The sequence below is a fragment of the Amblyomma maculatum genome, chromosome 10 (genome assembly GCF_055883805.1).
Source record: "Amblyomma maculatum isolate TAMU_Amacu chromosome 10, ASM5588380v1, whole genome shotgun sequence".
Taxonomy (NCBI): domain Eukaryota; kingdom Metazoa; phylum Arthropoda; class Arachnida; order Ixodida; family Ixodidae; genus Amblyomma; species Amblyomma maculatum.
This window is the reverse complement of record NC_139353.1, coordinates 15474348-15499465: the sequence shown is the minus strand read 5'-3', so window position 1 is coordinate 15499465 and position 25118 is coordinate 15474348. Positions and strand designations below refer to the sequence as shown.

Here is a 25118-nt window from a genome sequence, read left to right as displayed (position 1 = left end):
GTTTTCTGCTCTGCTCTTCCGTGCGCCAAAGACAATCTCGCGCACATCTGCACCTCTTCGAGCAGAGACTAGTGAATGAGAACAGAGGAATTCGTCCGAGAAATATGCGGGCGAAAGAAAAGTAGAAGAAAGAGGGCGTGTTTTCCTGCAATATCATGTTTCAAGACGTCCGGTCAGCGGACTCGGCTTGCTCGGACCGGCCACAAGCGATGCAGTTCAAAGAAGAGAGAAGGAGAACACTCTTCTATCTTTGTGGGATCCGAAGAGTCGTGCTAGAAAGCCGACCCGACCCGACTGGTATAACCTACGAGACCCCTGCTACGAGCCAGCAAAAGCTCGTCGTTCCGTTTCCCTTGCTTGGTCATCATTGAAACAATACTACTGGTGCCGCTGCATATTCTATTTTTCTTGCTTCTTAACTGACATGAACAAAGCCTGTTCGCAGAAAAGCCAGAACTCTTCAGTGGACCACACTGCAGTGATGTTATTCCAGAGTCCAGCGTGTACATTAGGAAAGTTCCAACGTTTCTGCAGTCACCAATCATGCTTGGTGTGTGTGTGTGTGTGTGTGTGTGTGTGTGTGTGTGTGTGTGTGTGTGTGTGTGTGTGTGTGTGTGTGTGTGTGTGTGTGTGTGTGTGTGTGTGTGTGTGTGTGTGTGTGTGTGTGTGTGTGTGTGTGTGTGTGTGTGTGTGTGTGTGTGTGTGTGTGTGTGTGTGTGTGTGTGTGTGTGTGTGTGTGTGTGTGTGTGTGTGTGTGTGTGTGTGTGTGTGTGTGTGTGTGTGTGTGTGTGTGTGTGTGTGTGTGTGTGTGTGTGTGTGTGTGTGTGTGTGTGTGTGTGTGTGTGTGTGTGTGTGTGTGTGTGTGTGTGTGTAGCCTTTGTAGACACTGCAGTGAACAACGCAACGTTTTCTTTTTAGCTTTTCAGTATGAGCGCCCCATATTTTTCCAAGGTGAGAGAAACTACCTTGTGTACGCCTACAAGGGAGAAAATGCTAGCAAATACACGCGAGGTTCTTTATACCCATGCATTGAGTGGAGCTCTGCAGACAGAAAAATATATTTTTGGAAGTGTTCGTTCTCGATGAAACGGCCACCACGCGGGTCGTCATAAGATCCCCAGAGCGCTATAGTTACACGACATTTTAAGCCAAACAAACCGAACTTAAGACGCTTTCTTAAAGCAGCACTGCCTGTCATGCGCCTGATACCGCTGGAAAAGAATACCTTACGTCGGTCATCCATCCCTGACCAGCGGGCAGCGCCGCCCAAAAGTGACGGTAAAAGCACGAAATATGCCAACAAGACTAATGAGCTGTCTTTTCTTTTTTTTCTGTTTTTGTTTAGTGGTCGGCACTATTCCTCATGGGAGAATACTACACGCACAAGAACAACAAAGCTAAGAGCAAACAGCCCCAAAAGCAAGGAACGAAGTGCCACCTACAGTGCCGCAACAAGACCAACGGGGGTGCGCTATCTGCAAGTTGGACGACAAAGACAACGCGAGAATGGCCTCTCCTCTGGCGTCCGAGCTTCTGCGAGCAAAGCCGTTCGGCGCGTGTGCTACGCTTGACCGGACAAGCGCCGTCTCTCTCGTCATCGCAACCCCCCCTCCTTTTTGTCGTGGTGCGGGCAAGGCGGTGCGGCAGAAGCGTGGGATCCAGCGACCACGGCCGTGAGACTTTGGGAGCACGAAGACGATGGAGATGGTGGCCACCACCGCCTTCGGCGCGATGCTCCACTGTGCAGAGTCGAGCGAGCGTCCACTGCGCGTAACCACAGCCGCCTGCTGATGCCCGCTCTTGCATGCCTGGGTTCTTCGCGGGCTGCGTGAGAGAGAAGACATACGGAACTTGGCCAAGCCGGACTTACAGCTGTGCCGCAAAATATCCGCTTACAGGAAGTCCCCGTCGTGCCGCGCGCGCACGCGTGTATGTATGTATGTATGTATGTATGTATGTATGTATGTATGTATGTATGTATGTATGTATGTATGTATGTATGTATGTATGTATGTATGTACGTACGTACGTACGTACGTACGTACGTATGTATGTATGTATGTATGTATGTATGTATGTATGTATGTATGTATGTATGTATGTATGTATGTATGTATGTATGTATGTATGTATGTATGTATGTATGTATGTATTTATGTATGTAGGCGCACGCCTGTAATGTAGTGTCCCGTTCCTTTACGCCATGACTAGTTAACTAGCGGTTCAAAGATCAAAGCACCTCGCTACAAGAGTACGAAAGGTCATCTGCATCATGGTTCTATTGCAAAGAGCAAGTTGCTTTGAGAGCTACTGGAACTGAAGAAATGCGGGCGAAACTTTGTAAATTGACCGAAGATAAAGCGCACGGGAAGACACACACAAGAGAAGAAGACACAGGACACGCGCGTGTCCTGTGTCTTCTTCTCTTGTGTGTGTCTTCCCGCGCGCTTTATCTTCGGTCAATTTACAATGCACCATCTAGCCCAACTTCAAGTTTTGTTAAACTTTGTAATGACACCTTGAAGCGTGTACCTGTATTTGTGCACAGCCTGAAGAAAAGCTACGCATTTACAGTACATTAGTGATCCACACTTTTGTTGTTGCATTTGACACAGTACCACCTAAACGGCGAGAGAGAATAAGAGGGAAGAGTGAGAGGGAGGAGGGGGGGAAGAGGTTGTCTGTTTACACAGGACAAAACGGGGGAGAATGTATAAGAAATTTTCACTTCTTCCGCGCTTTATGCCTTCGTCAAAACTCCACACTGCAGCCTAGCCTACTTAAGGGCATCGTTTCTAATCGTGCCACTGTCAACGAAAACAGTGCGTGTTGTTTACCTCGTTCAGTAAGAACTGCATATAGTTTCTTGGGCACTGGAGTCACTGTGCGAAAAACTGCGCAACTTGGTCAAGAAACAAAGCTGCAATTATTTAATCTGCTTCCGGCAGAGGAGAAATTTTGTCAGGCGAGAAAATGAACCCGGTCGCACTGGTTTGGTCGAACATTGAAAATCGCAGCGGCTTGCACACCCCCGCACACGACCACAGCTGGGTCGAAGAGTGCCGCAGAGTGTATTGGAGTGTAGTGGGACGAAACTTGGGCCACGTAATCGACACAAGATAGGCGAAATTTGGCAGGGAACGGGAGATTCAACATCTCTGCGAGAGAGTCAGTGCACCGGAGACCGGACCAGTACAGTCCCGCCGAAACTGCTGCGACTGACATCCGAAATTGGTGAGGTAGAAAATGCCACGTCGCGAGTCTTTGAACCGCGAATAAAACGGAGGGCCCACCCATCCTGCCCGAAAGTGAAATGCCCAAAACCTCCTCCAGTTCTGCCGCATTCCGCCTGCAGTTCATGCCCCCCCCCCCCCTCCTCTCCTTGTGCTTTCTCCTCGCCATAAACCGTTTCCTCATAACCCAAATCTATACCATGTTTCTGTGCACTGAAGTATACAACTACGAACAGGGAAGGGAAAACCTCCCGTCCGACAACACGCTAAGCACGGTTCGGTTGTTCTTCGTGGTCACGAAGTAATTTTCGGATTGAAATCCAATGCGCTGCAAAGCTAGTGTCGCTCGACCACAGGGCACCGGCGAAACTTGAAAGGCTTGAAGTCGTTCACAGGCAGGCGTCATTTAACCGGACATCATGACAACTGCGTTCGCTGACCTGAGTCGACGCGAGTCTGCTGGCATTTAAAATGGTCATCGTTATACCATCACCTCGCGACAGGAGCGATGGTGTACCGTCCAAATACACACTTGCCGGAGAGAGAGTGGCAGATACTGCGCCTTTCCTTTCCTGTAAACCAATTAAAATTATATGTAACACAGTAACGAACGCCGATAAGAGGCTAACGAGGAGATGAAGGGTAGGCTTTCGCCAATCTCTTCTTAAGAGACATCTAAGAGGCCCCTAATTTTGCTTTCTTTGTTTTTTCATTTCAGCTAAAGCATCTTCAAATCTTCCCTAGCGAAAAGCCGTATGAGTCACAATAACCTCACACAGATTTCTCATATAAACTCATACAATCTCATATATTTCTCATACGTTGAATAATATTTGTATGAGAATATATTAGATTTATACGAGTTTAGTGTGAGAAATTGTATCAGGTTATTGTGACTCAGAGTTTTTTCGCTAGGGTTGTTTACGCTTAAAACTAACCTATTTCTCCATCTAAACACTGGGATAATTTTAATCATCAATAGTTTTTCGAGCAGTAATTCTAATTACTTTCGAACCTAAATATGGGCTGCGATGGAACGAATAAGGAAGAAAAAATAGCAATTACGAAGACATAACAAAAGTAGGATCTATGCGACAAAGATGGAAGATAACGATTGAGGCCGGCTGAAACTGTCAGATCAATGAGGACAAAGTGAAGTAGGCCGCCTCATTGCGTAATCTGCTGGACCAATTTCAAAGGGTGGGCACGGGTAACTCGCGTAAATCAACGGCTTCGCGTAAATCAGCGGCGCGGACGATAAAAGCGCGCAAACAGCAAGAAGAAGCGTAGGAAGGCGGAAGGCATACGTCGGAAGAGCGGCAACTCAATGGAGCAAAGGGTCAGTGGTTTTCTGTACGTGAAAAACGCCGATAACAACGCCGATGGCACGGCAAGTTAGTTGAATGTAGTACGGCACGCGGGTACGGTAGGACGCGTTGGAAAAACACTCGGAAGATTTGCAGGATGAGAAAACGAGATGGCTTCTCAACAATGCAGAACATGGTGATTTTTTTTTTTTTTTTGAAGATGTCAACCACATCAAACATGCTAATATCCAGATGGGCTCTCAATAAAACATCTGTCCAGGAACTCAGGTACCAAACCTGTAAATGAAAATAATGTGATGTTTATGTTTACTTTTTCTTTCTGATTAAAGCTCTCGCTTGTGTTGTAAGGCATCATTTATGAAATGCAGGGGAGGATGATTCGCATCGCGTTGCTTCGCCAACCAATAAAACATGAGCTACCAAATCATTGGTGCGAATGCGACTACGTTTTGCTCACTAAAGATATTCGAAAGACAGAACCGGTTGCTTACAAAAAAAAAAAAGAAAAAAAAAAAGATCTGCCAAATATAGACGCGCTCTCTCAGACGCAACTTCTAGCATTTTTTCACTTGTTTTTCATACATCGCACGCTAAAAGACTTGTAGCCGGATTGAACACACAAGCAGTTTATGCGCAAAAAGCTTCGCTCCTTGCATCGTCCAAAACAAAAAATGAAGTGTATAGGAGTAGTGGACGCAGTGCTGGACATTTATAAGTTTCCTGCCAGTCGCAATTATCTAGAAAAGAGCCCAAACGAATTAACTACAGCCGAAGGACCCCTCTTCACATGACCCTGCCACAGATTACCAGCAGCCGCAGAAAACATATAGACAGCAACAAGATACCTTCGTTATTAAATCAAAGAACTGGAACTGAAGCGTGGAACGCTTCCGAAGACAAAACGCGCATGAGACTACCTGCCAGTCACGCCCTCCTAAACATCTTCCACCTAACCTTCCCCTCACTATCCTATCTCAAGCCCACGCTGAACTGTCACTGTATTGAAATCTATCACTCCAACAAAACGCTCTTCTACAAAGGCTGGATACGAAAATGAAAAAGAAAAAGACACAGTCGCAAAACTTGAAACAATACAGAAGCATCTCTGTCCTGTCAGAGCTACAGAGTGGAGCGGACAGCGGCCAAGCGGCCGGCCCATCTGTCAAAGTCGATTTCTCTTAACTCTCTGGGGCTCTCAATCCGCGTAAAGATGTCTCCTCACAAACAACTTCACCCTCCACTCCGCCGCCACGTCCATTCGCTGCTCCACACCCAAAACTCATCCCATGCCACTGCCGACTCAATCCCCCCCTCCGCTTTTCTCCACTCTCCCTCCTCAAACCCTCAAACGAAATGATGCAGTAGTAAGTCGATGCCTCAAGGATACACGTCCAATCCAAAATCCAGGCAGCGAATTTTCTCTTTATCCTAACGTTTCTCTGCCACACGCCCCTGTCTCCCAGTCTCGATGGAGTGATGTCGCGCGCAGCGCCGCGAAGCCAGTCGGCGCTTATAGGTACTTAGGTGCCGGGAATGCAGCTGGAAGCAGGTGTATATTTCTAAGCGCCGAATACTGGCATATACACTGCACGAAGCCGATTTGGAGACAAATCTAAGGAGGATCTCGCGCGGCTCCAAAGTGCGCGGCCGCGGCTTCTTTCGGACATTGCGGCGAAGAGCACTTCTAGGGGCGCAAAAATAAAGACCATTAGAAGCCGAGACGGCTTATTATGTCCACTTACTTTATTTAGTTTTGCGTCCTTGGTTTTGTGCGAGCCTTGGAATGTCTAGTGAGTGTATGGCGCGTAGTTACTGAGAACGGGTGGGCCCGGCTGTGTGTGTGTTCGTTGCAGAAGAAAAATACAAAAAAAGGGGGGGGGGGGGGAGGGATAAGCTGACACTGTGAAACGGTGCGAATTGAATGTAGGTTTCAAGACTGCAGTGGTTTCGTGAAATCCGCATCGAGTCGCTTGACTGCTGCCTCAACCAGCAAAGCGCGCGGTATTCGAAACTTGTTTCTTTTCTATATTTTTTTAATCCCTTCTTTTGTTTTCATTTTATTTTTTGTAAAGTGCATTACAACACGAGGGAAAGGTATTTCAGCGACGCTGAAAGCCGAGGAAAGCTTCTGGGTGTGCTGTGCCTAAAGAGAGGCAGGGGCAACGCTGGACGACACAAAACTGAACATGACACGCGCTGGTTATCAGTTATTTTGTTCGAAAAGAAAAGAAAGAGCTAATCGCACAATCAGTTCATTGTTTGTGGAGTTCTGTATAGCCGATCGCCTGCACAGAAAAATGTAAACAAGAAAAATGTTGAGATGCCGAGAGATATGCTAACTCACTCCAACTGTGCACCCTGCGGCAAGCACTCGGACCCTGCTTAGTGTATCATCTTTTAATGCAAGTTTGGATGTACCCAACCAATGACTAAACAAGCATTATCTGTAAGCCTGCTACAGTGTAGCGCACTTAATCACGACGCGCATACTCTCTAATGCGCTCAACTTTAAAATTCGTCGTCTACGAACACAAATTCCCGCGTTCGCTTTTACGGGGATAACCACCCGGTAAGGTTAAAATATCCGTTTATAAAGTAACTTTTTGCCTCTCTCTCTCTCTCTCTCTCTCTGTATGTGTGTGTTTGTTTGTGTGTGTGTGTGTGTGTGTGTGTGTGTGTGTGTGTGTGTGTGTGTGTGTGTGTGTGTGTGTGTGTGTGTGTGTGTGTGTGTGTGTGTGTGTGTGTGTGTGTGTGTGTGTGTGTGTGTGTGTGTGTGTGTGTGTGTGTGTGTGTGTGTGTGTGTGTGTGTGTGTGTGTGTGTGTGTGTGTGTGCGTGCGTGCGTGCGTGCGTGCGTGCGTGCGTGCGTGCGTGCGTGCGTGCGTGCGTGCGTGCGTGCGTGCGTGCTCATGAGTTTCCACAGGGGATAAGTTGCCACTCTTTCATGCTGCTCTTAGGATGTAGTCGTCCTCATATCCTTTATCAAAGCTACAGTAAAGAACAGACTGAGTGGTATTCGTTTGGAATGTGAGGCTGTATTTGGACGCCTGGTGGCGCGCGAAAAGTACGACGTTAGTGTCTGAGCAGGTCATGCCCGCTTTCTGGGGCTAGCATGGAAGCTATATCGCCGTGCTGGACGACGTGAACAGCAGCAGGCAAGGTGACAGTAATCAACGAATCGTAAAATTGTGGCTCAGCAGACCACAGTAATACTAAACCAGAGCACAAGCGATGCCACTGCGCAATATTATGCGTTTAATTATGCTGAATAGTATGCAGTTTTTTGCTGTTTTTTTGCCACACAAAATCAGACAACCTGACATTGCTACTGAGATTTCCTCGAATTATCTCCGCGAACAGCTACCATTGCGCAGTGTCTGACAGAAGGGGAACAAAATCAGAAAAATAAATAATCGCACCTCACGAGCGAGAAGAAAACGTCGTGAGCACCATTCGGTAAACACATTCTGCGGCCGCCTTGAGCTAAGGCAGGGGAAATGCGTTCCCATTCAACGACGCGTCGAGTACTTGTTGAAATGAAAAATAAAAGAGAGAAACAACAACAAAAAAATGTATTTCAAGCCGATGAGTGCGGGGAACTCCCAGTTTACAGTTATGTACCTTTTTTTTTTTTTTTTAACTGCTCGACCGGCGTCTTTTCCGCATTACAGTTTTCAAGAGCGCAGCCAGCATACCGCAAAGAGTGCTATTGCGTATTTGTGAGCATGTAGGCGCCGCTCTCCAGAGTCGTCTCGTGACAGGAAGGCGACGCCATCACGCGTCGCGAGTGTGCGGTTCGCTCTAGAACTTCTCCTTTTCTCTTTTGACAGAGGTACCCACCCCACGACGACGCGGAAGCCATCAAAATCCATTCAAGCCGCAAGCGTCCGCACGATATGATACATGTGTGTGTACAAGCACGGAGATGGATTCGGGAGCCAGGTCTTTTCATTATATACAACGCTTTTAGAAAGAGGGGGGGATCTCCAGCCGTATATAAACATACATTAGCACAGAATATCTCTTCAGGGCGCACAGTATATCACAGCACTCGAGCTGGGCGATTTTAAAGTTACTTCAAACGCACCCAATCCGTGCACACTTTAGAAGGCGAACGGTATAGACCGATGGTGACGCATAGCCAGAGGCTCTCTGCGCCACACTTCCAGTTAATTGAGGAGAGGAAGTTGCCAAAGTTCTCCGCTGTTACCAGCAGGCAGCTGCGCACTTAAGTGCGTCGATTTAATCCAATGTCACCAGATTTCCCAACACTCCCCTGCTATAAACACTACTCAATGTCCTCCTTGCTATAAACACTATAACTGTCCTGTCACTTGCGTTCGCACGAAATAATTATGAATTTTCACAATTGTTCGGCAAGACATTTCAGGCAAACTCGCTACCAATGAATTCGCCGTTGGTAATGACATTTTTGTGTCGTAATTATCGGTATGCTGTTGTTTGATGTCTTTTCGTTAAAATTGATATGTTAGCTGGCCTTACCCTTCCTAACTGTTACCTTCGCGGTATTGTTTACGTAAATAATAATAAAAAGAACAGAAGTTAAAATTTCTCCTAGCACTCCGCCGTAAGTTGCGGAAGCGCGACAATTACCTCTTCCTCGGTTGTCTTATTGTGTCATATTCATGGCATCTATGCGCCATGTAAAATGGATCTGTGGTGCGGTACGGTCGAGGGTATCAAACTACAACGCAGAAGAAAGAAGAGAGAATAAAATAGCCATGCCGAAGGACAGTGCAGTATGACTCCACTCTCGACAAGCTGCAGTTCACTGGCTTACAGAAGTCTAATAACAGAGCAAACAAAATTAAAGTAAGACTCGGCTAAACGTGCCGAACAGTTTTGAAACCCCAGCACATCTATAGAGAGCGTATGCCTTGCTCCTGCAAACCCACCGCAGTCAGTGCAAAAAAAAAAAAAAAAGAGTAAAAATGATGCGCGTAGTTGCTTTCGGCACATTACTCCGCCAATTGGCCAATGAGAACTTTATATAAAGCCCTGCAAATGACACGCACTCCTTCCATATACTACACTCTAAGTCCGGACTCCCGTTCAAGGCTGGTAAATTTGCGCGAAGCATCTCACGCTTTCCCATCTCCCGAAAAAGGGACAGTGAAAGAAGCTGCGGCGCCACTCCTCGTTGCCGATATAGCGTTTCCTCCGCCCTCACTTTCTTCCGTGCTTTTATAACCACGGTCACCCAACAGATTTAAAGGCATTGCGGGAGATCCTCTATACAGACCTGATTAACGGTTCACTCCCCATTTGAACGGAATATACGCACTCTGGGGTCTCTCCACGGCGGTTCAGGTAAAATGTTCATTAATTACTGGTTGCAATAAAAAAAAAATAGTTGACAAAATGACGAGGAAGAAAGGAACGCTTGAAGGGCTGAATGAAGCTGGAGAGCAGGAGCCAAACTGTATAGCGTGGCCCTCTTTTCGACACGTGCACGCGTGGACAGAGAGGATCAGTAATCAACAAACAAAATAATGCGCTCAAGAAGGCAGTGCGAACTTTTACGCAGGAGCTGTTGAGGAGTCAGCTGCTTGCTGCTTTATTAACCGACCGGACGGGCACTTTGTATAGGCCGACATGCGCTCAGCTCTAGGTGTATAATACAAGGCGCCATGGGGGCGAGCACGATTTTTCAAAAACGTGAACGGAGGGAAAAGGGACTCGCGCTCAGCCCCGGCCGCGCGAATTTTATGCTCGTAGCGTGGATTTCAGTGGCTGACGCGACGCGCAGTTGGCTGGCGTCTCGCGAAAGTAGCTGTCGTGGCTACCGTGCTTATTTTCAACTGCTTGCGCCGAGGAGAAATGAATGCCCTCAAAGGGAGTTGATGATATCGCCCCCTCCCTCCTGCCTTCACCCCCCCCCCCTTCTGTGTGACAAGTGGGAAATGGGAGAGGGGTTTACCTGAAAAAAAAAAAAAAGAAAAGAAAAGGAAGTGCCACAGCTCACGGATTAGACGCGAGACACGTGAAAAGGAGCTGCCTTAGGCGCACGGAAAGCCAGAGAAATAAAATAAAAACGAACGAGAGAAATTAAGCGACAGATGACGACGTCTCTTCACCAAACAGCTTTCGGTGACACGCGACCGCATAGCGGCTCTCAGGTTTCTTTCAATTCCTCACCGCATTTTTTTCTTCTTTCTATCCGGTCCCTCGTACGTCGCTTCAACCACTGCGTGCGACAAGCTCTCCCTATTCAAGAACCGTGAAAGGCAGCTTAGCTTCCCAGAAGCGCATGGAAAGATGCACGGAAGCAAGAGGTGCAGTTAGTCTGTATAAGTTCGTTACGTCAGCTAACCTGGAGCGCAGATAAAAGCGACGAACCCCTTCCTTGCGCTTCCCGTCATTCCTTTCCCCCAAAGACTCGTACGTGTCATCAACGTAGTTGTTGCCGTAATCATCATCATCAACAGCAGCACGAGTAGCAACCCACACTATAAATACTCGCTTCGGAATATGTTGCAGGATTCTAAAATTGTATTTGTACGCGAGCTTCCCACATTTCCACATACGCGTCGAGGAAGACAGCGTGGCGCTGAGTGAAACAACGCAGCAATTAACGACAACGGAAATGACGCCAAAACACGCGAGGAGTACACCAATCGGACGCGCGTTATTCCGACGACAGCCCAGCATATAGTCTCAGCGATACACAGAAGCACGCGGGGAAAGACGAAAAGAAAAAAAAAAAATACTGTTTCGCGAAGACGACTTGATGGGCGCGCAGAAAATAGCTAGGAAAGCAATATAGCCATGCAAACGAACAGTCGTCCATCACGAAGCGAGTGACACGTCGCTCGTCCCAGAAGGACACACTTCTGAGACGCACGCACTTACATCGCCGCCGTTGAGGGAGGACGAGGGAGAAGGCTAATTAATTTTGCCGCGTTCCAATGTCTCAGCCGTGGGGAAACGACACGGAGCCCCTGCAGCATGTACACGGAGAACGGGTGCGGGCCGCGATCGTGTACAGGCGATCGTGTACAGGCACGAGAAGAGGTGATGAGACTCGATCCGTCGCCGAAGAGATGGTCTGTCGCTCGGTGGCTTGAGAGCCACGAGCCAGAAATACCAAGTGCTCCGAAAACCACTACATTCTTCTTTCCTCCGACTCGTTTTCTTGCCCAATATGCCGCCGCCGAGAGTCGTCCGTCGTCCAATCAATCGCCCCCGTCCGAGTGTCTCACAAGGTGCCCGATGTCTGCGTCTCCCAGATTCAGGATGAGCGCGAGAACCAACGAGGTTACACTAAACAAAAGAACTAAACAAAGGAGAAGTCAGTAAAAGAGTAACAATAGAGTGCTGCTGCCAGGTAATGAACGGCTTCGGCCATAAAAGGGAGGAGACGCGCGGAAAAGAACTGCCGCAAGCCAGCGCTGTTATAGGAACCAGCAACGACATCACCGACGGTCGCCATGCACGATATCTTCCTTGCTCTAGGCAGGTCTTTCGTACGAAAACACAAAGCAAAAAATAAGAAAAAAAAACACAAAAAGCGTTACGTGTGTACACGCCATTTCGAGAACACAGGCGGCCGCAGCCATGTTGTTTTTTGTTTTTTTTTTTTTTTTTTTTCTCTCAAGCAAACAAGGCGCAAGGCAGCAGGGTCAGCAGCAGACGGCAGCCAGCACAGGCAAGCGGAGATCTCGGCAGACGCTGTGGGCCAGTCGTCGCGTAAAACGGAAGACAGCGCTGGGAAGACAGGAAGACGGATTTGACTCCGCCGCTTCTGTTGCGGACGACGAAGTAAGTTGTCGACTTCGCCGCGTTGGTGTATGTGTATGTAGTTTCTGGTGGAGCCTGCTGTGTAACAAAAATAACGTGTACTACGCAAAATAAAAAACATGCAAGGAAGACAATCGGGTAAAAGAAGGAGGAAATATGGAGAGGAGGGAAGAGGAGCACACAAGTCAACTTTGTCAGAACGACACGACCGGGCATCCCGCACCGGCGAATAGCGCACATGACGTCGGCTCCCAGGATGGAATCAGACGGCGGCATCGCCGTGGGATATGTCAGAGGAGGTTAACTGATCGCGCCCCAGGTGGCGACACTGGTCTGCCAGCAGCCACGCCGCTTCTGCCGGCCTCTCTCCAAAGAGGAGCTTTGGAGGAGAGGAGCGCACATGAACCACGAAGAGTTGCAATATTACCTTTAAAAAGAGAACGAGAGAGGGGAAAACGAACAAATTTTAATGAAGAAAGGAGGGTAGTTTCTTGATTTTATATTTAGTCGGATACAGCATACAATAGAATGGGCCGTTGTTGAATTCCTCGTTAGCTGAGGAAAGGCTACTAAAAAGACGGAAACGCAATTTTTATATCTGGCTTCCTTAATAATTTTAGACAATAATGTTTGATTTCCTTTACTGCTGGGATTGGTTAACAAAACTTTGCAGCATCATTCGAACCATGGAATAAATGTTGTTTCTCTTTTTTAAGTTGCAGTCTACTTAGGATCAAAGAAGATGAGATTTTTTTTTTTTTTTTCTTGTCCTTTCGGCTCGGCAGGGAAGCAGCAGAGAGATTGAAAGGGGGTTATGGCAACCCTACATTTGTACAGTGTTGATGGCATCGTTCCAAGAGAGCGTGTGAGGCAGTGTTCTGGTTACATTTATATAAGCGTGCTAGTCGGCACCCAATATGCTCGAAAATTCTTATGGCGTTAAAGTCACTGCTATTGCATGTAAGAAATGATGACAATAATCCACAAAGGCAGAAAGCTGGAGAGATAACGAGCTCTTCGAAGTATTCAGACGCCTACGGCAATCGGGCACACATCCAGGGATGAATTGCATGGCTCGTCGATGTATACGCCCGATGTCTTGGGAAAGCAACCAATACAAATGAAACGCAGTAAAAGCCTATAGCCTATTGAGGAGTCACGAAAAACAGCAAGAGAAGCCCCGTTCATCGCGATGTCGACGGCGATCGGCGGAGAAGAGAGTCGCAAGTAGAGACGGCGCTGACACCGTAGACATGACGGAACGCTCGATGACAACGGAGGCAGGTTAGGTAATGGTTAATATGATGCTGCTGCAGAACGTCCGCGCGGTAAGAACTCGGCGAAGGGGAATATACACGATTGCGAAGAGCGCATGTACATATTTGATACACAGATGATATCGAATGACGGATTACCGCTGTCTACGCAGCAGTATCGGATGCGCTAACGCTAGTAGGGGCGCCCCCTGCGGACAGGCGTCGGGTTAGAGGTGTAGCCGATGCGAAGGCTAACACTGAATGCTACAAGGTCTTTAACAGCACACCGCCGAAAGTGCATTAGGGGTGTCACGTACACTTGAGTCGTGTAATCAATAGGAAATATAGACACCCTAACGTGCACTAAGTACTGGCGTTTTACTGATAAAAACCAACGCTTGCCTTATATATTGAAAGCGTGTTTTACCGCGACAGATACAAGAGGTGAACGGTGCCGTTCACGAGCGTGTAAGACTGGCTGCGGGTTCAGGACACGTAGCCAAGAACTCAGAAACATTACAGGAATGTGAACGGAAGCTGAAAGATAAACTGTGAATTATTAAAGTGAAGGCTATGCTTTCTGAGTCAAATATTGATGAGCGGACAAATGCTGGTATTTCCGATTGCGAAATATTACGACAGGAACGCACTTTGCGAACTCCAACGTGCCGTTTATATTCTCTCGTGAACTCGTGTGGCATGTACTAATGTCCCTTGTGTTTGGAAGGGAACTGCATTAGCAGTAGAAGAATGGCTGATTGGGCGAGTTGGTGAACCATGATGGACAGTGCGCATGTGGGTACAACAAGTGTGTGTACATATATATGCTCTTCCGTTCTTCGATTAAATCAGTTGTCAGTTCTGCGCCGTCGTTGTCCACTTCTCCTCTTTGTCTCGTCTTTTTAACTGCATTGGCAGACTGCCGTGAACCTCTGAGCTTACCCCAATATAGCAGCACACATCCAAAACCCAGTCTGAATGACAACGAGGAACAAGGTCTTTCATTCGGCGAAGAATTTTCCGTTTCATCCAGTGGTCGCAGGACACGATATGTAGTACAACGTATCCGAACAAGCGCGAGAGAAAGCGGAGAAAAAAAAAAAAAGAAAGAAAGCTAGCATATCGGCAGAGGTCCGAGATCAGCGTGACAGCCGTCTCTATCTGGGCACAGTTGAATATCGCGCGTAAACGATACGCGCCCGCAAGAAAATCTAAAAAAGCGCGCGCTCGGAGGCCGCACGAGAACAACGCCAATGCAAAGCAGTGCGCGTTTTCGAGCGCAGAGGCCAGCTTGCTTGAACAGCGCCACTGCAATTCGCGTTATCGTCCGCACTCACACACACGAACACAAACCACGGGCCGTCCTTGGGGAGACATCGCCAACACCACCGTCGCGAGATGCTATGCGCGAAGACCCGCCGCCGCCCGCCGTCTAACCTTCGCTCAGCCGGCGGCCGACCAAGAAACGAATAACAAAGTGAAGACAGCGACGGACAAAAGAGGTCGTGCACGCAGTTTAGACGCAAGCGAAAGGGGGGGATGCAGACGCAGGCTTCCTTCCGACTCCCACGTGTAAAAACTGCGCGCGCGCCGTCAGCCCCCCCACCAACCACTCTAGGGTCGGCAGAGACGCACGCGCGATAAATAATAATAAGGCAAAGCGAAGCAGAAGGAATGAAACAAAGATTTAACGAACAAAAACAAAACCACCACTGGAGAGGCGAAGAAAAGGCAGATAGCAGCGGAGAGAATAGGTCGCCCACTGATTTGGGTGAACTTCCAAGTCCTTGTGGAAGCGAGCGAAGACGCCTAAGCGAAGGAAAAGAGAGCGACAAAGAAAGAGAGAAGGTTATAGAGAAAGGTGCGTTCATATGAGAGGAGGGGGGCTATCTATCTGAATGCGATTTGCATTGAAGGCGACCGGACGGCCATAAAGACTGGCCCCGCTAGCGAGATTGTGGTCGCGCATCAAACGGCCCCAGGGTGGAGGGGGGCGAGTGCCTCGTGCTCAAACTGAAAAACGATCCCAGGAGAGAGACAAAACAAATGTGGGAGGGGGGACGGCTGTTTAGGGCGAGATGGCTTCGAAAATTTCGATCTAGGATAGTCGCCTAAATCTGGAGTCGTTATACCAGCAGCTTGTTTTATTTTTGTGTATACTGAATTAACCCATTCTATAAGAGGCCTTAGCGTAGGCTTTTGAGAATGACATGACAATCCTATTTTGCCCATTCGCAGCCATCAACCGCTAACTACGGTGTTCCGCTGCGGCGTTCTACTACTAGACGGCTGCGGCGTTTCGCTACCACGAGAGGTGTTGCAGCCAGCCACGCCGACTGCATTTTCCCACAGCCGAGATGCAAAGCTCTAACATAAACTTAATGCCCCGCCGGGGTGGTGCAGTGGTAAGACGCCCGACTACTGTGCCGGAGTTCCCGGGATCGAATCCCGGCCTCGGCGGCTGCGTTTCGATGGAGGCGAAACGAAATGGCGTCCGTGTGCTGTGCGATGTCAGCGCACGTTAAAGATCCCCAGGTGGTCGAAATTACTCCGTAGCCCTCCACTACGGCCCCCCTTTCTCTCTATCCACTTTCACTCCCACCTTCATCCCTTCCCTTACGGCGCGGTTCAGGTGTCCACAGAGCAAGTGTGACAGATACTGCGCCTTTCCCTTGCTATGAACCAACCAACCAACATAAACTTAAGAAGATGGCGTTTTGTTAGTGCATTCAAGGACGCCTTAATTGGTGGAGGAGAGTGTGGTAAGAACTTTAACCCCGTTAATACAGCGTCCTTCAGGGCATCGAAACGTAAGGTTAAGGCGTAAAATTCGTGCTCGCGCTTGCTGGAAAGCATAAAGTTTTTTGCTACACCAGCTACACCGGTGTAGCGAATCTCCAATACCTCCAATGGTTTTTTGCTACACTGTGTAATTGGTGTAGGTTAAAAAAATGGCCCTTCTATTAGCCCCGCTACTATTTCGCTCCACAGCCTCACAATACCTTTACGACGCTCACAAAGTGTACCTGATTTGCAATATTCAATAAACAAATATATAGTTATAGTACTAGCTCTCGGAAGTCGGCAGCAGAAGACCGGCTAGTTCTCAACGCTCGCTTTCCTCGCAGGTACGGTTGCATAACTCTGCGTATGAGACAATTTTCGACGAATACGGACAAGCCTCAAGCGTGCGGAAGATCACATGACTGCGCACGTATAGTCGGTTTGCTACTCCGGAGTGGACGGACACTCGGGGTATTGTTTCGCGGTCGTGTCGAATGGAACGGATCGGCCAGGAGCGAAAAAACCAGCGCACACGACTGCACGATGTCCTATGAGCAGATGGAGAGAGAGAGGGGGAATGAAGCGGACACCGGATGCCCGCCACAGAATGGCATTTCGCACCCACGCCCTTTCGCTGCTGTCGGTGGACAGAAAGTGGTTCCGATAGGTGGCGAGTGAAGAAAACAAGGTGCTCACACACGCGCGTGAAAAACGGGGCCTTTGGGCGAGCGGCTCAGAAATCCATTTTACATAAGCGCGCGGGGGCGGCAGGTTGGCTGGTGTTCAAGAGAACGCGGCGAAGAGGAGGGGCGGGCGGTCGACGTACACGGGAAGGGCGGCGGTTCCAACGGCTACGCACGATCGTAAGCCGCACAAACTTCGCGCACGAAATGAAACAAAAAAAGAAAAAAGAAAGAAAGCACAAACGAACGAACGCTGCCCAACATGCGAGGGCTGTAAACATCGGGCTCTGGGGAAAATTAAAAAGAAATAAAGGGAAGGGGGAGAGTGAAGGAGGGTAAGTTTCGAATTCGGGGGAATGGTAAGATAAAACGGCTTTTCGTCTCCTGTGACATACTGACTTGGTTCTTTGCTGGTATATTTATTCGTTGCTCCCTGGCGTCCGGCCTCCGGAGTACAAGTCTTACACAAGCGAGTACACAGGCGGCAGAGTCGAAAGGATTCATGAAACGAAGCACACCGGGCGAGAAGTTGTCGTGGGATGCACTCTAAGGACGCCTGTGACGGGACAGAAGCGCGTATACGTGAGATGCGTGCCTTCCACGTGGCGGAGTTACTTCAAGCGGTTCTTGCACGACTTCACTTAGCGGAACATTGGAAAAGGCTGGTCATTCAAAAGAAGTAGCACGCATATGGTCTCTACGGTCGCATAATCAATGACGCCAGTTGTGACCGTGCGAGCTCGTACGGAGTGCGCTAGGTGTGATCTAACTTGAGAATCCGTGCCTCTAACATAAACACTTCCTTCATATGTAATTCAGACACAAAGCAGCTGACTGTCTAAACCACTGGTGAAGCTGAGCTACCTGTACACACTTGATTCCGCGTGCCTGTCCGATCGCACCCCACCCAACTTCTTTTGCGGCCAATTTTGAATGATCCCAGTATTTCTTTTTTTTTTTTTTTTTTGTTCTTTGGGCATCAATATTGTTGCACTTTCTGCGAAAGCCGCACTAATTCTTCCTCGGCGAACATCGTGAGGCTCATTAAACTCCACATGGCTGTTCAGTGTTGTAAGGCACATTACGACTGCTCGTCTAGCGAAACCACCTTGCTATACCAGCTCATGTGAGTTGTGCCACAGGACGCAAGCTTACGATCTATATGATTACGATACCAGTAATTATTACTCAAAGAATCAGCTACCTGTTAGTATCGGGACATGCACTCGCGATTGGCAAATAAAATGTTTCTTTCCTGTTTAATACAGTGCATTACTGAATCTGAATAAGTCGATTTTGACAAATCTACAAAACTGAAGCACCGACGTATAAGATGCACAGACGGTGACAGCAATGTATAGGCTAACCCAGCGTATGCAGAGATTAAGTATAAGATTCCTTACCGCAGGCTTGCAGTGAGGGATTTGCATGAACACACTCGAGAGCCTAGTCGTTTCATTCATTCAACAGATGGAATTCCTTAGCATCGACTTTCAACGGGCCGCTCACAATTTAGCTTACGCAGGGTTGACTTCACATTGCCCAGAGCAGGCAAGGCGAAAAAAAAAAAAGAAAAAAAAAACTCAAAGCACTGCCGAGATATTGTTTTCCTAATAAGCCTATTAGCCACGATTTAAGATTGCAGGCGCTTTAACGCGCTATATGCTGTAGCCCTAACCACGCCCGATCTCGGCATATGTCATTATCTCGCCTGTTCATCGCTTCTAACTTTATACGGCTCCAAGAGCTTATCGGTAAGTTGACGCCCAGAACCAAGGAATGCTGATATGGGGCGCTGTAAAAGAGAGTTGGTTTTTGCATAAAGACCGACCGAGCTAGCGCATTCCGCTTGGCTGCTTCGAACGCTAAAGATAAAGGGCTTGCAATAACAAATGAATGGCACAAAAAAGCGACGACAGTATGAAGGCTTACCACTTATTCAGAGGGGGCAAGATTGCGAGGGGGAAGGTGCGAACAGAAATTAGGACTATGAGATATTACAGCGCGAAGGAACTGGCTTTGGCACATCGCAATCATGTCAGGCATTTTTTCCAGAGCCGCGCGTCATTACCACAGCCAGCCAAAACCGGGACGTTCTCTTTTGCTTACCGGTGACATTGAGGCTGCCGCAAAACGATTTAACATCTGGTTTGGTTTGGTTTTGGGGTTTAACGTCCCGTACCCTTGGGCACAGTAGTCGAGTGCCCTAACCAATGCGCCACACCGGCAGGGTGATTTAACGTCTATCAGCAAAGCGACGGAGAAAACAACAAAGCTTTAAACCAGCAACACTCTTAATTCATTTCTAAAAAATGAAAATAAGCAGGAAATTAAACATTCGCAGAACAGAGTAATACAGCCATGGAGAGGAGGAAATCGGCTAAATCGATTCGAAGAAGGCACGTAAGACGCGCTGCGCTTGAAAGTTGTGTGACAACTGCTACTGCCCAGATTAAAATTAAGTGACGAAACTAAATACCTATCTCTACTAAGAAGGAACGAAGACGGCTACAGAGTATGAAAGAGCACTGAACAAGGGTTGCGGGGAAGCCCCAGTTCGCAAGACGAACCAACGTTTCGACAAGGGGCTTGTCGAAACGTTGGCTCGGCTTGAGAAATGAGGCTCCCCTTCAACCCTTGTTCAGTGCCTTCATATCTCTGTATTAGAAATTGAAATTATTTCTTCCTTATCTTTCTTGTTCGCTGCGTGTTTGGAAGAGCGCCCAGTTCTTCAGGAATACAACATGGTAGTTGGTAGAGCAAGGTAAATATACGCGCGATATGTGGAGAGAAGGATTTATACTGATGATATTAGCCGGAAAGCAGTGAAAAAGCGTCCGGTATCGTTGTGGACGCCACGGCAACTAGCGAAATTTTGAATTTTCTGCTCGCCCACTATAGCGTAGAACACTGGGCTACACCTATGAATACGGATGCCACCCTCCTCCCTTCAACCCAGGTCCAACGCACAGACAACTCGCCCCTTCTTTCACCTCGCAGCCCTCACTCAACACCCTCCATTTCGTCTTTCCTCCTTGCAACAGCGCGACCGCAAGACAGCAGAGGAAATGAGACAGTGCTCCTCTCCCACGCGCAACAAAAAAGACCAGCTACAACTGAGCGGCAGAAAACGGGAGCGCACTGAAAAGCGTCGCGAAGCAGACCAAGCGCCCTTCCGGAGCGAGAGAAGACGCGCGGGGCACAAATGAACTCATTCACTCCGGGCGGCTCGCTTTCATATTTGCTATTTGGTTGCCTCCCGTGCTTGGACTCTCGTAACTGCGCCTGGAAAGAGACGCCACCGCTGCTCTCTTCGCCTCTGCGCTGTCCATTTGTCCAGGCTGTCTTTCTTTTGTTGGCCGCCAGAAGGCGTTGTCTATATACCGCGCTCGGAATCATTAGTCGGAAGCCGACTCGCTTCCTCTCTCTATGCGCGTACGTGCGAGGCTGCTGCTGGCTCCAACCGAGCTACGCCTATAACAACAGGCGTCTGTCTCGGTTTCGGATGAGGACTGCGCAGCCCCAAGGGCTGCTGTTGCTGGTACTGGATCTACGACCTCTTATAAGAGAAAGAGGCATATGATAGGGAACGAAGGAGAGACATTATGAACAGGCGAAGTTCCCTCCTCTTCCATCAGAGCGCGGTGTTTAGGGCCAAGGGCGCGGCGTGCCATCTTCGTCCAGCACTGAAGGGCGGGAGTGGTATGAAAGAGCTTTCCGGGCGCGCGTCTGCGAAATGGTTCGCGGGAGACGGCAATTTGCGGCACGAGACTGGCACGCGCGCGGCGCGGGTCAGGCGTTGGCCAGACCCGGCGGAGCGGCGGGCTTCAGTCGGTGTCGTCGAAGTGCCAGTGACAAAATAAAAAAGGGAATAAATTGAAGGAGTGAGCAAAGGTCATCATGAGAGTCTCCAGTTGGTGGGCGGCAGCAGATGGCCGTCTCAAAGGCCGATGACACCGCCGTGGAAAAGGCTAGTCATAGTTACTGATTGCGGAAAAAGGTGATGCATGTACGAAGATGTGCGTCGTCTCTCGCACTTTCTGAACCACCACCCAGTAATGAAGGCAGATGTGCTCGGGAGTAAGTGGCTCAGAGCGGACGACAAAGCGAGTGCATGGAGCCGACATGCCAATTTCCTTTTTTTTTTTTCGGTGTTTTAAGAAAGCAGAAAAAATAATGCCCCACCACGAACCGCTTCCAAGCTGGTGAGCTGCGCGTTGCATACGATTAGTCATTATTATTATTGTTATTTTTTTCTTGCGTCCAGTCTATTAGTCAAGACTGGACATCTCTCAAGATGGTGCATGCTAAATGTGCCCGCTCCACACAGTGAATGAAACTGAAAAACGAGAAAACTAGGAGTACACAGCGAAGTGCGCACAGTGAGAAAGTACCATTCTGATAGGCGTTACTAAGACACCATATTTGTCCAGAAGGCCTGACAGGCGTGGTTTAGAGCGCGACCGCACTTGACGCTACGGATTAGTGGCGTATTAACAGGGATGACTGATGACTAGCAGCTCTCCGAATGCGCGAAGCAGCTTGATATCCGCCGCAGTCCAGTCAGAACTTAATGCCTGAATCGCAATTGAAACGCGCTGTTCGGTTTGCTTCGGATGATTGTAAAGTGAAATAACACAAAATATATTGAGGGTATGAATGGCGAACACAAAACTTGCACTGAAGTTTTTCCCACTGTCGTGGCCCATCGCATTAACTACGCGTAAATAACTCATAGCGCAACTTCAAGCTATTCGGGCTCAAAGGCTTCTCCCATGAGATCAGCCTATGCAGTGGACAGCCTGTAGCAATGCCGCAGTGAATGAAGTAGACACTGTAACGCAAAGCAGCGACAGGATCCGAACGAAGGAAATGAATCGTTTAACTAAGCCCCCGCCAATTTGGCTGCCATGTGGGGTGGACGTCGGTAATGTGAGGACAACAGATGTCGGCCAGAAGGCGAGAGGAAACAGAGGACAACGAAAGAGGGAAACCGACAAAGAAGGCAGAGTAAAGAGCCGGCCCAAGACGCGAGTATCCAGACATCGCGGCGTCTGTGTGTGCGTGTGTGCGCTCTCGAGACATCATTTCGCGACCACAAAACAAAAGAGGAGAGGGGGTGGGGACGACTTCAGCACTTCGGTGTCAGAGGTTCGCCCCTCTGCCGCACTGGGCGTGCCGGCCGCACTTTGGCGACCACTGTCATCAACCAACGGAAAAGAACTGAGCCAGAAGGACGACGGCTCGGGGTGGAGGAGCGGTGTTGAGGGGCAGAGGCGATGGACGCAAATGCCATCGAGGGCAAGAAAGAGGACAAGAAGGGATGACACCATAGGACCGGGTTCTTAAGCAAACAGAAGAGAACTATACTTCTTCGGAAAACAGAGGAAACACAAGAGTGGCGTCGAGGATGACACCGCAATGGCATTATGTAGCGCCAGAAGAATCACTGTTGGCCGCGCCCTCTTGGGATGATGGTCTGGAGGAGTGCGACAAAGCAGATTGCTGGTGGCGTCGCCGCAGATATGTCGCGTCTGTTTTTGAGCGTTTGTCGGTTTGGGTCACTACTTCGGCGCGCCCGAGAGTGGGTGCTGAAGGCGTTACGATCGAAGTTTGGAGTAGGCGCGAGTGGCTTGCACGGATGGGCCGAGTTGCGCCGCATACGAAGTACTTTTGTTCTCGCTGTTCTTGGATGTGTTTTTTCTCTTTGTTGTTGTTGTTTACGGTTTTGGCTACAAACGTCAATGTGCACGCTTTGCTGGCTCCCAAACCAGGCAGGAAAGCCCGCAGTGAAAGAAGTCCTGTCATTTCATTGTCTTCCGCGAATGTGATATGAGGAGCTATATTAATCGGCGCCATGTCCCTTCATTCGATGTCATGCATGTCCCCCTTTTTTTTTTTTTTTTAGGGGGGGGGGGGGGGACATCCAGCAAATGGACATGCCTGCTGTGTTAATTGGAGAAATATAGAGACCTCTGTCTATTTTTGTGAATGCTGTAGGTTCTACTATAGTTATCGAAAAATGGGCACCCATTAACCCAGGGGCTCAATGGTGATGGCTAACGCGCGGAGCGGCTAGCCGGACGTTTGTGCAGGGCAACATCAGGTTTTGGAAGGGTGGCCCTTAATGGGAAATGAGGGATCGCGAAGGGAAGGAATTAATGTCATGTAGTGGGCGTAGTCAGGCTTCTGGTGGTACTGGCGGTGACGATGATAAATTGTGGCAAAAAAAGAAAAAGAAACGAAACTTCCGATAGATTTTGCACATAATGGTGGTCATCATGGCGACTCTTCCTCCTTGATGCAAATCCCGACCTATAAAGTGTTTACTGCGATGGCACCAAAAATTTCCAATCGCCGTATGAAAATCTATAAAATGTACCGAACATTCAAAGTTCCAGCAGTAGTTTTGAGCATTTAGCGCCATGCGAATCGTGGTGGTGACGTAGAAGCGTTTATCCAGGTATACTGGGTTTGGTTCTTTAATCAAGCAGACTGCTCATCGGAGCCTCGTTGACACAAGATCTCTGACGTTGACATGCATGTGGTACGTCTTCTGCCCCATATATAGGCGAAGCGACTACACAGCTTGGTACAAGGAATGCTATCATTGGAAGTTCTTTGTTGTAGGGCTGAATGCGTGAACCCTGTAACTTCCGTCAATGTTGACTAAGGCCACTTGAGTGATGGACATATGTGCGGTTTTCAAGCAGACATTGCAGAAGATAAGATAGGGAAAATGCTTAGTGGCATATCAACCATCTCCCCCTTCCTCCCCACAGCACTTGAGAGAAGAGTTTGTCGTCCCTACACACTACAACTTCCTCCTCGATCATCCTCTTCTGTTTTCAATTTTCACGATTTGACGCTATTATATAAGGTGTAAACAGGCCCGAAAGCATGCTCTTATTAGTGAAAAAGGGCGCCTTTCATGTTATAGAGGATGTTATTGTTTAACAGTGCGCTTAAAGAAAATCCGGCTTGTCCGCAGCATGTTTCGAGTTTCGGCCACTTTCTTCGACACAGCCTGTCCTTTTTTTAGTTACATTGATCCTCAAATCTTTAATGGCACTTACAAAAAAAAATTGCAGAGAAAGGTCAGGAAGTCGCCTTCTTTCCCAAATTCTGCGCGCTTGATCTCGCAAAGACCAGGGCCAGGATTGAACCAGCACTTAACCCGCACGTCTAAGCGGGCGTACCTTGTACTCGGTCTTTGGATGAACGGAATTAGCAACACGAGGCACGGGTGAATCCATTAGGCATTTTTTTTTTTCGAACTTAGGTTCCATGCGCCGATCCCCTCCTAACTCACACGCTTCCCTGTCCACACGCCTGGTTTCCTGTTTCTCGCGGAATGCAGACACGTGCCTGACCTGGCCGAGAAATTGTGCTTTCCACCATGTTTTGCTACATAATCCCGGCAGCCCATCAGTGAAGACATTCAGCCAAAGCAACGCTGAATGCTCTCGGCCACCCTTACTTTATTTTTTCTCTTCCTATAGACAGCAATAAAAGAAAGACATGAGATACGGGAACAAGGCCGACGAATGCATCGCCGAAGGAATTAAACACCATGCAAACAGACTCTGTATCGTGCTATATATCGATAGCTAGAAAACAAAACTAAGATAAACAAGAAAGCAAGCGGCAGGGCTCGGACTCCCATGTCAGAGCTCGTTTATGCGCCCAGAGAACTCGCGTGCATAGAATGGAAAAAGCCCTTAAGGTCACGCGAGACGTTGCTGCCCGCACCGCAGAGGTTGTGCCAATATCGGCTAGATGCACATGCCCGCGCTCGATTGTGTGCGCGACGAAAAAAAGGCCTCGTGGTGCATAAATATATGAAAAAGAATTACAAGGTAATGCTCAAAAACGACCTCCGAAGAAGCAAGGGAACGAAAGCCAGTGGAAATGCGAGATTATGGGGCGACCGTCGGAAAGCTATGCCGTGTTGATTCGCGATTTAAATTTAAAAAAGTAAAATTAACATCAAAATTCAAGGGGGGGGGGGGGGGGAGGGGGGTCTTTGAGCTCCGCATTTAGGAGCATCACGCGACATCATGAATTGCTGCCCC

The 25118-nt window shown here is 48.5% G+C and overlaps 1 long non-coding RNA gene and 1 pseudogene across 3 annotated transcripts in view; one reads left to right on the top strand and one right to left on the bottom strand.

The window, feature by feature from the left end:
- The window catches only part of LOC146175657 (BCL11 transcription factor A-like), a 553058-nt pseudogene that overhangs the window by 71369 nt on the left and 456571 nt on the right, over nucleotides 1-25118 (bottom strand). The gene's annotated exons all lie outside the window — the stretch shown is intronic.
- The window catches only part of LOC146175659 (uncharacterized), a 305977-nt gene that overhangs the window by 181610 nt on the left and 99249 nt on the right, over nucleotides 1-25118 (top strand). Inside the window, exon 3 of one of the 2 annotated variants that reach the window (XR_014701454.1) lies at nucleotides 12179-12496. The exons of the other annotated variant lie outside the window; for it this stretch is intronic. This is a non-coding gene — a long non-coding RNA (uncharacterized LOC146175659). Of the gene's footprint in view, nucleotides 1-12178; nucleotides 12497-25118 lie in introns of those variants that run through there. 2 annotated transcript variants of the gene reach the window in all.